This window comes from Adiantum capillus-veneris, chromosome 10 (assembly GCF_014529385.1).
Source record: "Adiantum capillus-veneris isolate H3 chromosome 10, ASM1452938v2, whole genome shotgun sequence".
In the NCBI taxonomy this organism is placed as follows: Eukaryota; Viridiplantae; Streptophyta; class Polypodiopsida; order Polypodiales; family Pteridaceae; genus Adiantum; species Adiantum capillus-veneris.
Window position 1 is genome coordinate 142,808,306 of NC_140940.1, and position 16,120 is coordinate 142,824,425.

Here is a 16,120-nt window from a genome sequence, read left to right on the forward strand (position 1 = left end):
GGGGGGAATACTTTCCACAAACCTTGAAGGAAGCAGCAAGGAAATGGTATTACCATTACCCTGCATGCCAACTGAGATCATATAATAAATTACTTAAGGCCTTTAGGTTGGAATATTCCGACAATCGAGGAGATAAGGATATTCTCTGTGAATTGGATCAGATCAAACAGCAGAATTTGTCAGTACGTAGCTATGTAGAAAAGATCAAAGAACTGACCAGACAACTGCAAGAACCACCGTCTGAGAAAAGATTAAGGGCATGGTTTCTGAATGGGTTCAGAAGCAAGAAGCTGAGAGAACAGGAAGTACCAGGCCCTACAAAGAAATTCAATGACCTGGTCCAGCAAGCATTAAAACTGGAACAGCAAGCTAAGAAAGAAAAAAGCCACAAGAAGCGAAGGACCAGTAGCAGTAGTTCGGCTACTGAAGCTTCTGAAACGTCCATCAGTTCCGAGAGTAGTTCCAATGAACGGACAAAGGAAAAATCAAAGAAAGGATCATGGACCAAGAATATTGAAGAAATGGCTAGGCAGATTGCAGAGATTAGCCACACAAGACAACCGGTCCGGAAGATGGAGACTTGGTGTTCAAGATGTAAATCCAAGGACCATATCTCCACGGAATGTCCACAATGTACCTACTGCAAGGCCTTCGGTCACCTATGGAATAATTGTGGCATCCGAATTCACCATTTTAAGAAAGGAAAGGATCTATCAGTGGTTGCCTACACTGAACCAGTGAAGATAGAGCCAATCAAAGTAGCCCAAGAAGAAGGACCAGGTACCAGTGGTACTGGTCAAGGACGAGGCAGATACCAACCAAGAATGGGCAGAGGAAGAGGAAGAGGCAACTTCCATACCAGAAGCATGAATTGCTATACCTGTGGGAAGTATGGTCATTTTGCAACCCAATGTCCAGATGCACCGGTAACAACTGCTACTGAGGCTAAGGCACCAGAGCCAGTCCCAGTCAGAGTAGTTACCAGGAGCAAAGGAGTGATCATTGAAGAGATTCCAGACATTTCAGAAGTACCAGCCAACTCCAACAGCAGCAAGTGGGCCCAACAAAGGGAAGTTTGGAAGGCCAAGGGTAAGGAAAAGGTGGTAGATGAGTGGCAAGAGCAGCGGGAACTAGCAGCTAAAATCACAGAGGATTTAGCTAAGAAGCTGTAAGAGCAGCCAGAAAGTTCCGAGGCTAGAGTCATTCAGAAGATACCAGCCCAATCGACTGATAAAGATCAGTCAGTACCGGCCATGACAGAGACCATGCTGGCTATGGTACATACACTAGCTGGTGAGATGGAAGAGGAAGGAAAGAGTGGAAGTACTGCTAAAGAAGAATGGCGGTATGAGAACACTAGCTCTTCAAGCTCTGACAATCAGTCTGACCAGGAGCAAGAGGAAATTCAGGTGAAAATTTGTGATAGAATCCAGAAGCTGATTGTAGAGCTGGAGGATATAAGAAAGACCTTACCTGAGGTGGCCAACTTTATCAGGCAGCGTAGGAAGACTGAGGCAGACGCCAGAACAGTAGACCTGACGGCTGTTCGGGATGATAAAGTTCCACTTATTGAGGTAGATTACAAGGTCAGGAAGCAGTGGGAACCTCTCTCAAGTGTCATACTGGATGGAGGAGCAGGAGTCAATATAATGGGAACCCATCTTCAGCAAAGAATGGGTATCACCAACATGAAACCAGCACCGTTCAAAGTAAGAATGGTAGATCATCGAGTCGTACAAGCAATGGGCATGATTGAAAACATGGAGATAAGAGTGAGGAGGGAAAAATTCAAAACTAGTTTCCTAGTTTTGGATGTGCAGGGCGCATATGGAATGCTATTAGGCCGCCCATGGTTAAGAACAACACATGTTGTTCATGACTACGCAAACCAGACTTTAACCATAGAAGGGGCCAGTGGCAGAATCAAAATTCAGACCAACAACACCAGGAGCTGGAAAAAGGAACTGAGGCCGAAGGAGTTGTGTCAGAAATACCGAGCTAAGAAAATTGAGCGAATGCCGGCAGCAATGAACATCTTTCCTTTGGCAGAAATTGATTTGAATGCAGTCCTACTAAACAAAGAGCAAGCTGACAAGCAGAAGAAACAATTCCCTGACCAATTCACTGAAGTCAATACAGGGGAAAGAACCGTTCAGCTAACTGAAAGAATGGAGGACCCAGCTGATACTGATATAATGGAAGAATCAGCATGTCCAGAAGAATATCCACCTGATCATAATAATAATTCAGAAATGAATGGGCCTTCTTGGGACTACGCTGAAGAGTCGACCAAACGAAAAGTAGGAGGACCCAACTAGTTGCTTCCAGATGATCAGGAAGTAGAGGAATGGAACCTGGGATCAGAGAAAAATCCCAGAATGATCAAAGTCAACAAGCACCTGAAACCATTAATGAAAGAAAAGGCACGGATAATGTTCCAGAACTATAAAGATGTATTTGCCTGGGAACATACAGATTTGAAGGGAGTAGATCGTGAAGTCTGTCAGCACTGAATACCACTAAAACCGGACGCTAGGCCAGTCAGACTACAAAGATACCGGATGAACCCTAACTATGGAAAGAAGGTCAAGGAGGAGATTGATAATCTTCTCAAGGTGGGGTTCATTACGGAAGTAGCAAGTAGTGATTGGTTATTTCCAATAGTTGTCGTTCCTAAGAAGAATGGAAAATTAAGGGTTTGTGTCGACTATAGGAAACTAAATGCCCAGACCATTAAGGATCCATTTCCCTTACCTTTTACTGATATGTTGCTTGATGAGATCGCAGGATATGAGATGTATAGTTTCATGGATGGTTATAGCGGCTATAACCAGTTACAGATTGCTCCGGAAGATAGGGCCAAGACCACTTTCATCACTGAGTGGGGAGCATTCATGTATCTGGTGATGCCTTTTGGCCTGTGCAATGCACCAGCTACTTTTCAGCGGTGTATGATGGAGATGTTTAATGAATTTCTTCATCGGTTCCTCGCCATTTTCGTGGATGACTTCACTGTCTATTCAGCTGAGGAACATCACCTTCTATTCCTAGAGATGGTTTTTAAACGCTGTCAGGAGAAAAGGATTTGCTTGAATCCATTTAAATCAGTATTTCTGGTTTGGAAGGGACAGCTACTGGGACATGTGGTTTCCCGCAATGGAATAGAAATGGCCAATGATAAAATATAGTGTGTCCAGCAAGCTAAAGCACCCAGAACTGCTTCTAAGTTGAGTTCTTTTTTGGGGTATGTGAATTTTTATAAAAGATTTGTACACAAATTTGCTTCTCAAGCAGTACCACTATATGAGCTTACAAAGAAGACCAGCAAGTTCAATTGGACTACTGAGTGTAAGGAGAGTTTCCAAAATCAGAAAAAAGCCATTACCAGTAAACCAGTCCTCAGGCAGCCGAACTGGGATATTATTTTTCAAGTACACGTTGATGCTTCGGGATTGGCAATGGGGGAAATATTGGCTCAGCCAGATGGCAGAACAGACTATCTGGTCTATTTTGCTAGTCGGAGATTCAGTTAGGCTGAACAAGGCTATACGACTACTGAAAGAGAAGCCCTCGGAATGGTTTTTAGTGCTACAAAGTTCAGGCATTACCTATTGGGGAAGTTATTCCATTTTTATGTGGATCATCAAGCTCTTCTGTTTCTGATTAACAAAGTCATTATTTAAGGCAGGCTGATAAGATGGATGATGTTCCTTATGGAATTTGAGTTCAGAAATTTTCCATAAGCCTAGCCGAAACCACTGTGGAGCTGACTTTCTTTCCAGAAGCACAGAAGGATTTTCAGAATCACCTCTGAGAGATGAACTAGTGGATGCTGATTTATTTCAGCTAGAAGCAGAAGAATCAGTGGATCCTGAATGGTATGATATTTATCAGTTCCTTTCCCAAGGTGCCTTTCCAGAAGATTGGAAACAGAATCAGAAGAAGGCTCTGATCATAAAAAGCCTGAAATTTACCATCATTGGGGGAGTACTTTATCGATTGGGTACTTCGGAGATGTGTTCCAATGGAGGGAAGAATGCAAGTTATCTCAGAGGCACATAATGGAGAGTCTGGTGGACACTTTTCCAACGAAGTAACCTACAAGAAGATTCTGCAAGCAGGTCTGTGGTGGCAAACAATGATTGTTGATGTCAGAAGCTTTTGTAAAATTTGTGATATATGCCAGAGAATGGGCCAACCAACAGCTGCAAACATGACTCCCTTAATGCCAATACAACCATTGGGAGTATTCATGAAATGGGGATTGGATTTTATGGGACCTTTTAAGAAGGTGACTCCCAGGAAGAACAAGTACATAGTGATGGCTACTTGTTATGTTACCAAGTGGGTTGAAGCTAAAGCTCTTCCTGACAACACAACCAAGTCAACTGCAGGTTTCTGTTTGAGAATATTGTCTGCCGATATGGATGTCCAGTGGAAATTGTGACCGATCAAGGGACACACTTTATCAATGATACTATGGAAATCCTATTGGATATGCTTTCAGTCAAGCATCGGAAATCTACTCCTTACTATCCCATATGCAATGGACAGGCTAAAAGTAGCAATAAGACAATTAAGACTATTCTCACTAAGGTGGTGCAAAAGAAACCAGACCAGTGGGATTTGAAGCTTCAAACTGCTCTATGGGCTTATAGAACAGCTTATAAGGTAACTACTGGAATGACACCATTCAGAGTGGTGTATGGTACTGAAGCAGTGGTTCCTATGGAGTTTGTAATCCCCAGTCTGAGAATGGCTGTAAAGTATGGATTAGACTTCAACCATAATCTTAAGAAAAGACTGGATGAACTGATGCAGTTAGATGAACTCAGGCAAAGGGCTATATTGGAACAGGAAATTGTTCAACAAAGAAGGAAGCACTGGCATGATCGCTGAATTAAAGTCCGAGAATTCCAGAAAGGAGACTTAGTGCTTCTATATCAGTCAAGAATGGGTCCAAAGAAGCCGAATTTGAAGATTGCCTGGGCAGAACCTTTTGATGTTGATTGGGTCTTTTCCAATGGCACAGTCAGATTAAAAGACTTATCTGGACTAATGTTGCCAGGAGTATATAATGGAGCAAAGATCAAACTTTATTACTCAGAGACCAGAGAAACTGGATTAGAAGAAGTCACTAAGGAACTGGAGGTTGTTGATCAAGAGATACCAGAATCAGATATTTTTGGTCTTTTCCATGTGCAACCAGTTCCAGCTTCAGAACCAGTACTTGAAGAATTAGATCAGGTTGATATAAGAACTAGTACCATTATGATCCATCCATAGTGGGAATCAGTTCAGAACCAGTATGAACACACTTTCCAAATTTCAAGTGGCCAACGGTCAAATGGTATGCCAGTGATAATTATTACAAGGATGGGTTGCAGCCTTGTCCAATGCATGTTTGCCACGTCAGCGACGGCGCACACAAGTCTAGGAGCGGCAAGTAGTGGAGCTTTTATGGTGCGAACACGTATAACAGTCAGGAGAGTTAACATTTTTCCTCATAAATCTCCTGCACGACGCTTTCCTCCTGTCAACCTTTCGTCATCGCCGAGCTCCGAGGTCTCTTCACTACAATCGCAAACTTCGACCTCCGACGAGACAGTTGACTGTCAAACAACCTTACCAATGACACCAGGCAACGGCTTTAACACAAGTAAGTCCTCTTCGCCTTCGCCTGTTTCATCGTCGTCGACCTCACAATGTATGGGTAGAAGGAAACGATCAGAGAAGATGGAGGAAACTCTTGCACAAACCCAGGCTATAATTACTGAGGCAAAGGAAAGTCTTCCTATTCTTCCATACAGTAAAATCCAACGATATGTCTTTATTGATCATGCAATGACTCTGCTACAACTCTGGGATCTGCGAGTTGTATTGCAAGCGACAAGGATTGCTTTTGATGCAGGGATCATCAAGCAAGTTCTTGATTCTTTTGATGCAGAAAACAGCAGTGCTATGATAAATAATAGGAGGGTTTCAGTGACACCAGAAGCCATTGCATTTGCATTTCGAATGCCTAATGAGCCTAAACCATCGGTGGTAACTGCGCAGCAAATAAGTATTGCTCTAAAGGAGGATGAAGCAGCTCGAAAGAAGCGCAAGGCAAGTGCTCAAGGAGTTCCAGTAGCAGGACTGGAAGCCTCCGCTGCTTACAGGTTTGTAGCCGAAGCAGTCAGTCTTAAGAATAACCCAACTTATGTGTCAGAAAAATTATTTGCTATGTTGTTGGCCAAGATACTGGATCCACAAGTCCATATCAACCTGTGTCAAATACTCTCGCATAATGTACTTCAACAGACTGCCAAGTTGAAATCTCAAACTGTTTTCAAGGCATGGTATGTCTGGCAATTTCTGTATTGGGCTACTGCTGCAGATATTAATGAGCAGGTGAAGCTAGCATGGAATGAGCAGCCCATTTCTGAACCGAAGAAAATTGACCTGTCCTGAGACGATGAGGAAACGGACACTCAAACAACTTCCAAGGACCTGAAAAGGAAAGCTACTGCAGAGGAAGCTAGTAGTTCAAAGAAACCAAGAATTACACTGACCAAAAGCAGTGAATTCTTGAAGCACATCAAAAGCCAGGTAAAGGCAGCGAGCACTGAGACAACTTACCTAATCAGACAGTTGTCAAACAGACAGTTGCTATGGATCTGGGAAGGATCAGGTAAAGCCAGTCACTGAAGTGAAGGTACCAGATCACTCAGGAGACAAAGGTAGGAATCAACTGGATAAGGGGAAAATACCAGCATCCTCAACTATGCCTGAAACAGTTCCTGTCATTTCTCAAAACCCTTTGCAACTGGTTAAAAAGGATAAGCTACAGCAAATGCAAACTCGGAAATTGAGAGGGCATCTCTCACTCACCAAAACTGATTATGCATCTCTACCTTATGTGGCTCCTGTGGCAATATATGAACCAGTTGATTCTGATCCAACAACGGTCAAAGACAGATGTTCAGTACTGATACAGTCCTCTTGGAATACCATTGTCAGCTGTATGGGACAATTGGTGGAAGCTGCTGGATCAGAAGATGAAGTTAAAAAGCTTAAAGCTGAATTGGCAAAAGCACAGCATCAGATTGCCACACTCCAGAAAGCCCAGGAAGCGCAGAACATACAACACAGGGTATTGCAAGCTCAATCAGAGAGAGCTCAGGAGTTGTTGAACAAAAAGTTAGCTAAAGCTGAGTCTGAAATTATGATCATAAAAAGTCAAAGGAATGAAACATCGAGAGCTGCCGAGCGAGCTGAAATGGGGCTCAAAACGAAGCGGGCAGAATTTAGAAAGCTGCTATTACACCATACAGCTCTGAAGCGTTCGCTGACGGACAGATACATCTACAACAACTTGTCTGAAATTTTGAACCCCGCAGGCAATGCTGTTTTTGATCTAGAAAACTTAAAATCCTTGATGGAAAGTCTGCAAAGTGATTTGCAGGACAAGGTGAGTGAGTTCAACAATGCTCTGATGAACCAAGCCATCATGGATTATATTGAGCAGCAGACATCCCTAGAGGAGGATGACGAAGAAGAAGAAGATGAAGCTGATAAGGAGGAGGATGATCAAGAAACCGGGCATACACAGGATGATGATGATGCCTCACCACCATCTCCACCTCCAGGATTAGGTACTGATGGGACAGGGCCAGATGAAGGAGGCCACTCACAGCCAGACCAACCAGACCAGACTGAGGAACAGCAGGAAAGACAGGAAATAGAACAACAGTCGGGTCATCAGCAGACTGAAGAACAGCAGTCCAGTAACACTGGAGATGAGCCAAATAATCAGTCCCATCACAGCAGAGAGGTTAAAGGGAAAATGAAGGCTCAGGATGAAGGACCAGTGAAGGATCATCAGCATTCAATGCAACTCATTACCTTAAATAAGCAGCTGAGACATCAACAGGCCTCCATCACCAGACAGTATCTGGAGGATGATACTCTGTGGACTGATTTAGAAAGGTTCCAAAGACTATATGTAGGAGCCAGGGAAATGGTGGAACATTGGAAATTTGCTACTTTTCATGATAAGGAAGCTTGTAGACTACATGCGCATCCCAGTATAGTTCAGCTGTTGGAACGAGTTCCAGAATGGATACTCAATGCTGATGAGAAAGTGGTAAACCCGCACTGGCAAAGACAGTCTACTACAGATTGTCAGTCCTTAGCTTTAGAACTGGAGCTTCTGCTGGGTAACAAACCAACTTACCGCTGCATGAAGGACGTGAGGGTCCAACTTAAGGATGTTCTAGTTCAACTGTAAACTGCCAGAGGTGTTTTGGACTAGAGAGTGAAAGCCATCCTGGAGGACCAGACAGCCACTAGCAGAGGACTTCAAACTCGCATGTCCGTCGGAGCACAGGCAACTGCTCTCTGCACCTTATTCCAGCTAGTAAGAATTACTAGGAAGATGATGCAACAAGAGAACCAGGCAGTTCTGAATTTCCTGGAATTTGTGTCTGATTCTCCAGTTCTCTTGTATGATGTTCCAGCAAGAGAAACTGAGTTGCCAAGATTTTTTCCAGCACTATATATCCTCAACATCAAGAACCAGTTGATCGACTCACATATTTCAAAATAACTGATGAGCTTCAGGATTGGTATGAGCGATCAACTCTAGAATGGAAGACTTGGCAAACATTGTTCAATGATGTTCTTCAAATCAATGACATCCAGGCAATAAAGGAAGAGCTACAGAGGATTCAGCTGTGTATGGGCCAGTGGAAGATTCAGGTCAGAGGATTGACTAGGATTACTAATCAGTTACTGCAGCTTACAGTCGAATCTTCCAAACTGCCTGAGAAAGACATTGCAGCAAAGCCGGGTCTAGCACCGTAGTACAGGGAGATGGCTGAGATTCTGTTCAAAGCGTGCGTCAAAACAAATCAGCCTCTTCCACAAGGATGGATCCATATTGCTTCGCATTGTCATAAACTGGCCAGAACCAGACTGACCAAGGGCAGGCATACACTCTATGATCCTTACACCAAAACCTATCATTCTCTCACACCTTATGAGGTAGAGATGACCACAGACCGGTGTGATTAGCTTGAGCAGGAGGCCATTTACCGACTGATTCAGAAGGAGAATGTTGATGCTGAAACTTCTCAGGCACCAACACGGTCAAAGAGCAAGGGCAAAAGGAAGGCGGTCCAATGGAAGGATACTGGGTAGTTCTATCTCAGAATTCATGGGCGACTTTTCTTCTCAGCAGGCAGGGAGAGATGACAGCTCCACCTTGGCCTTTTCAGCTGTCCCTCGCAATCTGTGAGCTTTCTAGAGCTCTGCATCCTTCACCATCTTCTCAATGTCAGACTCTGACAATCCACCAGAAGATGGATTGTCAACATCAGAACCAGACGATGGATTTTTCAGTTCCACATCAGAACCAGAAAATGGATTTTTCAGAAATTTTGGAATCTTGCCAAAATTCAAGAAAGAAGGGAAGGATGTAGACGGCTGGCGCGTCACCATGTGGGAACGTGTTCTTAGAAGATGGACAGTGAATCACTTAGTAATTACTAAAGTAATTACTACGGTAAACCCAAAGCATATAAATAGGGGCCATTACTTTGATATCGGGTTGGCAATTGTTATCACTTGTATTAGCGCTTTGGGCTATAATTGCACTCGAGCATCAGTGGCAGTATCATCGGCTACACTTTCTCTCTCTGTAATCATATTCATTGTAATCTCAATCATGATATATATATATATTCCAGTGATACTGACTTCTCAACAGTCTTCTGAATCTGAATCTGAACTTTATTCCAGTCTTTAAGTCTGATTCTCATTTCAGTATTCATATTTCAGTCTAGTCACTGATTTCTGTCTAGTCTGCTGTCTGAACTCTTCCTACTCTCAGTAGCTGAAATCCTTCAACACTGGAATTAGCTGTCTCAAGAGATCAGCTCTAATTCCAACTTGTATACCTTCAGGCTCTTTATTCCCTTATATTTGTGTATAAAGTTTATTATGTACTATGAATGGGAATTATACCACCTTTTTATTGACATAGTTTCTAGTGTCTTTTGTAATTTGAAAGGATTCTTTGGTGTTTATGCTATACTGTTATTGGAACACACACACTCACTAACACACCTGCATGCATACATATTTTTTGTGAAATTTTTCTGCTCATTTTTCCCATTAGAGAATGTTGGCTAGTAGCTTAGCTCGATTATCGTTTGTCACGTGCCTTTTTCAAGGAAGTCATTATGGGGAATAATGGACCTTGGGTTGGCCTTACTTTGTCTTATCCCTTCAAATTTTCAATAATCAATGTGTATGCTCCTAACTCATTTCAAGAAGATCTCTACTATGGCAAGAAATAAGTCGGCCCGGCTATCATAGCTAGTAATTTAACATGGTAGGATATATATTGTTCATGGGTAGAATAATAAAGGTGAAAAATTCAAATCCTTAATGGTAAGGAGAAGGAAGCTTAAAAGCATTTAGGTAACTCTCTCAACTTGGTGGATTTTGCAAGTAATTCTAGATCTACTTGGACCAACAAACAATAGGGTTACTACTACAGGGCAACAAAGCTTAACAAAATCTATAAGAACAAGCAATGTGGTACCTATATGGACTACCACCAAAGAAATTCAACCTTTTGTCACCAAAAACTTCATGTTTCAAAGTAAATGAGTTGTCCCCCACATTCTCCCATGTGCTACAAAACATTGGCGCTTTCTCTCTCTCTCTCTCTCTCTCTCTCTCTCTCTCTCTCTCTCTCTCTCTCTCTCTCTCTCTCTCTCTCTCTCTCTCTCACACACACACACACACACACACACACACACACACACACATATATATATATATATATGTATGTATGTATGTATGTACCAATTAGAGAGCGGATTACGAATGAGGACAAGACCAATGGACTTCAGCAGACAGACACAGATAAACAGACCATAACAGAGATAATGCGCACATGAGCAGTACCAGATGAACAGACACGACTCAAAGATATTACGAACACAGGTGAACAAGACCGAAATTAACAATTGTTACTTAGATTGCTTGCATAGACAAAATAGGGTTACAAGATGAAGGCTAGTGATAGCGGGTACAAGAGAGCTTCTTAGAACTTTGAGATAGAAGGCTTATCAAAAGATGCCCTTATACAAACGCGGCCCTTCCTTATATACATCGGGGTGGATAGGCGTTTCTTGATGCGTGTAAAGATAGTGCCGGTATTTTTGGTAGTGGAATACAGTTGTCATGGAGAGACAATGAGTGCGTTACATAAAGTAGGTAGGTGCAATACAGCTGTCAAAGGAAAAGTAAGTGGGATACAACTGGTATCAAAAAAGAAAGGATGCCTAGTTGTTGAATTGGACATTGATATTGCCAAAAGTTGTGGTTGAAAGTTATCATTCCCCCCCTTTTTTGATTCGGGAGAGTAAATCAGCAATATTATTTTTATGACCTGGCACATACTCGTAGGAGATATCAAAGTGACTGAGTTTGTAGGACCATCGAAAAATACGGGTGTTACCTACCTTGCCATCATTTTTTTCTTCTAAAAATTTTCCGAAATGCTTAAGGTCACTGCGAAGGGTAAAGGGGACTCCCATTAAAAATAAGCGGAAAGCCAATACTGAGTTAACTCTTGCTAGCAGCTCTCTCTAGATAGAATGATACTTCACTTCGGGATCTTTGAAACGTCCTGATGCCCATCGACAGATGATAGGACCATTTTTTGTTTCTTCACATAGGATGCCGCCCCAAGCTTCTTTGGAGGCATCGAAGTATACCACCAAAGGTTTATCGGATGGGAGTTGCAAAGGTGGTAAATGGATGCAAAGCTGCTTTATCTGTTGAACTGTCCTTGTCATCTAGTCAGTCCAAAAGAAGTGGGTGCTACGTTCCAGTTCCTTAAAGATTAGTAGATCTTTAGCTAAATGAGGATACTGGGGAGCTATCCATTGTAAGCAGCCAACAAAGGATTGAAACTGCTTCTTTTCAGCAATAAGGATGCATTCTAATACAGCATGAGAAAATCTCCACTCTGAGGAATGCCACCTGAGATTGACAAAGCTCAATTTTCTTTAAGCTTAAGACAAGACCCATGTTTTGCAATTTCTTTAAGAACAGATGCAGATGCTTGACGTGACTACTAACATCCTTAGAATACACTAAGATATCATCAATATACAGGAGTAGAAATTTCCTACAATCTACAAAAATTACTTCGATCCTCTCCTGACATAAAGAAGGAGCAGGTTTAATACCCATAGGTAGGACATTCCATTCAAACATTCCCTAAGGTACCATAAAACTTGTCTTATGCATGTCAGCTGGATGTATTTTGAATTGCCAAAAACCACTTTTGAGATCAAATTTAGAAAATACTTTACAGCTCTTGGTTCTTTGAAGAAGATCATCCTTAAGTGGTAGAGGAAACCTGCGAGGTTCAAGCCAATCGTTAATCGGCTTGTAATTGATGACAAGCCGCTTCTTCCCCCGCTTTTGCTCAGAGTGATTATTGATGTAGAAAGCCTGGCAAGCAAAGGCATTGTTACTAGGAGAAATCAGTCCATTTTTTAGCACTTGTCCAATCTCCTCATTGCATAGTTTAGTGTCTTCTAAAGACATGCCAGGATGGGTTGCTTTCAATCTTGCAGTAGGAGGGTTTCCTGGAAGAGAAACCCAATACTCTTCTCTATCCCAGAATTCTAGTGGGTTATCACTAGTCTGCAGTGTAAGCAATTCTTTGATTGCTTCTAATTCTGTAGAGTATTTGCTTTTTCTAATTGAAACCATTGCTGAAATCTTTCCTCTTTCTCAGATTAGGGAGAGTTGGAATCATCCCCCCGAGAAGAAGAGCACCTCTAGATTTAGTGCGTACCTGGTGAGCGATATCCTGAACACAAAATTGTATAGATAGATCAGGCAAGAGTGTAAAAAGTGTTATCTGAGAGACTAGATCTGCTCCAAGTGTAAGATCTGTATTTGGATGGGGGTGCAGATATAGGGTAATCAGAAACTTAACGGTTCCAATAGCAATCTTACAAGAAACTACCTTTTGAATTCTACCTCTGGTGTTATTGGCATAAGAAACTGTGATACCAGAAGGTAGATATTCAATCAAGTGCGGTGGGACTAAGTCTCGATTAATATAGGACATCACAGAATCGGAGTCCCATAATGCATCCACATGGAATGATTGTGTGTGAGGAAATTTAATCCAAACTTCAAAATAGAATGCTCTATTGAATTTGGCGTCAAAGTGAATGACATTCACAAACATTCATAATGTGATCAGGTACCCAATCACTGACGGGCTCATTAGCTACTTGATGCATGGCTACCATATCAGAGAGATTAGTGGCAATAGCATAGGTTTGATCCATTTTGGCTTCAACGGCAGCCAACTGAGATTCCATGGAAGTTATGCCTTGACTCAGTTCTTTACAATCTAGATGTATGGCTTGGATAACATCTAGAATGGCTTTATCATTCTTACTGCATACCTGAATGAATTCAGCTGCATGCTCCATCGGTGAACGTCGACGGACAGCAATAGAAGCATGCTCCATTGGTGATTGTTGAGGGACAGAAGTTGAAGCAGAGGCGTATTCAATAGCTTTGGATGGTTGTACCGTTGGAGATGGTTGGCCAACAAAATCAAAATGTTGATTCATTTGTTGCTTCCATTCAGGTTGATTGATAATGTCAGCAATTTGTTCCACCATACTTCTAAATAGAGGCAGTGGCCGATAGCGTTGTTCTTTCTTTGACAAATTCATTTTCATGGGCCTTGACCTCCTTTGCCATGTATCTGATTCTTCACTAGTACTGGTTGTAACTTCATCTGTGGAAGAAGAATCATACCTAGCAGACTTTGGGAAAGGATAAGGCTTCCTTACCATATTGGACATCTTGGTGAAGCTATCATTAGCTAAACTGTCATTAGAGAAAACATGTTCTTCAGTTGGGGTAGACTCTGCACTGGATTCTTCAGTATAGGAGTCGGAGTCATCAGAGTCGTATAAGGAGTACTCCCGAATAGGAAATTCCTTCTTCTGTAGGACATTGCAGTAGACGACTTCATACTCATACCTGTCTTTTAACACAACATTTCCAAACTTTTTCTTCTTCTTTGGGCAATTAGGAGTGATATGACCAGGTTTACCACAAATGTAGCATTTTACCTGCTGTCTTTCTTCTTTGTTGAGCTTTCTCTTCTTCCTAACTACTTTGAACTTCTTGCCAAACTTGTTTCGGTGTAGTTTGACTCTGCATTTGCATTCTTCAGCTTGCTTGCATCCGATTGCTTGCATCTGAACTGTTGAGCTTTAGTCTCCTTGGTGCAGAAGGGGGGTTTCCAATCAATGAGCAAAGAAAACCGAGCAAAGCTAATTTCCGAGCAAATATGAGAAATACCCTTGACAGATTGATGCAAGCGCAAGCTATATTGAAGAAAATAATCATGGCTTGTTGGATTCCACCACCCAACACCTCAACGCAAAAGGAAATTACCCAACACCTATTAAAGCGCACCACAACTTTAAATAAGTCACTACTGCAAGTCACATATTTTGTCCAAAAGTTCCCATCAAATTGTTGTTCCTTACCATACATGCTTGAGCTATCACATTGTTGTGGCATCTCAAAAGTAATATATTTATCATATTGTAATGGAAGCTCATGAACATGCTTTATTTCTTGAGCTTGACTAAGCGCAATGGTAACATTGGTATGCAATGGTAGGAATCTAATGATGTCAACTAGATTTATTAAGTGATGGATGTTGTCTTGGAGATCCTCTTTGATAAATACTGGTGAGATCTTGGAACAAACATTGCTCTATATTGGAGAAGTAGATAGAACAACCTTGTAGAACTAAGAAACCTCATGATTAACAGCATAAGCATGCTCTCCCATATTATTTTCTGTCTGCCAAAGCTTTACATGCTCTCGTGACAAAGTGAGAGGACCTCGCAAAAATGTGTCCCTAAGCTTTGGCCCAAAGGAATAGTGCTACCATAGATAGCTAAGGTCTCCCGCCCTCTCATTTCAAATTCCTTTCCTCATCAACCAAAGCTTGGCTACTCTTCAAATTGTTTCCTTGCATTAAGTGGGAAAAAAATGTGCATATTGACCAACAAAAAACATTGCATGTTAGAACCTTATAGAAGTGCAAGTCTTTAGGGGTTGACATGAAGGACCTTCTTATGAGGCTAATAGGCATGTTCTTTTTTGCTGCGACATATAGGCTTCTATGAGCTCTCATGCTTTCTCATTGAATTTTTCTATGATAGCATAGATAAGTCATCCCAGCAATCATGTTACCTTTCTACTAACAAGCTACCAAAGAAAGGAGACTCCGAACCCCAACTAATTGCATGATTTACTCTAGTATCCAATCTTGCACATCCTTTTCAGTAGTTTGACTTGCCTGCACCACCACTTTTTTTTATACAAAATTGTCAATATGAAGTGGTGCACCGTCGAATGGATGGCCAAGGCCTCTTTGAGGAATTCCGGTTGGTATTCCTACAATGGGAATCAAGAGAGATAGGTTTTGCTCTATTTTCCTAGATTTGCTTCTGGAGTTTAGCCAACATAGCGACAAAGATGAGCACAATGAACACTCCAATGCATATATCAATCATTACCCAAAGCTTGAACTGATAGCTATGTGTCTAGTAGAAAATTGTTGCTCCTGCAATCGATCATTGTGCGAATGATACAATGCTAGTGACGAGGGTGGAAGCAGAATGCATTGGGTAGCTAGAGATGGGCAGATGGAGCTCAAGCATGAGCTATGCATGACAAGGATGATGCATTGTGAAGGAGAGTTGCTTCCATGGAGCAAGGGTGACTAGCGTCATCATCACGCCAAAGCCAAAATTTTGGACACAAAAGGAGCATATACCATATGCCTTTCGGAGCAGATGGTCAAAGAAAGTGAGCAACTAGGTGGAGCCGAAATGGAGTAACAATATTAGTGATCAATACTTGAATGTGGAGTAATGCGACATCACATGCTACTTGATTGCAAAGTAATGAGAGACACGCGATATTACTGCTTCCAAGTTATCCTCTACACTGTTGCATGGGATGTGGCCACCCCCCTTCCCGTGTCTCCACCATT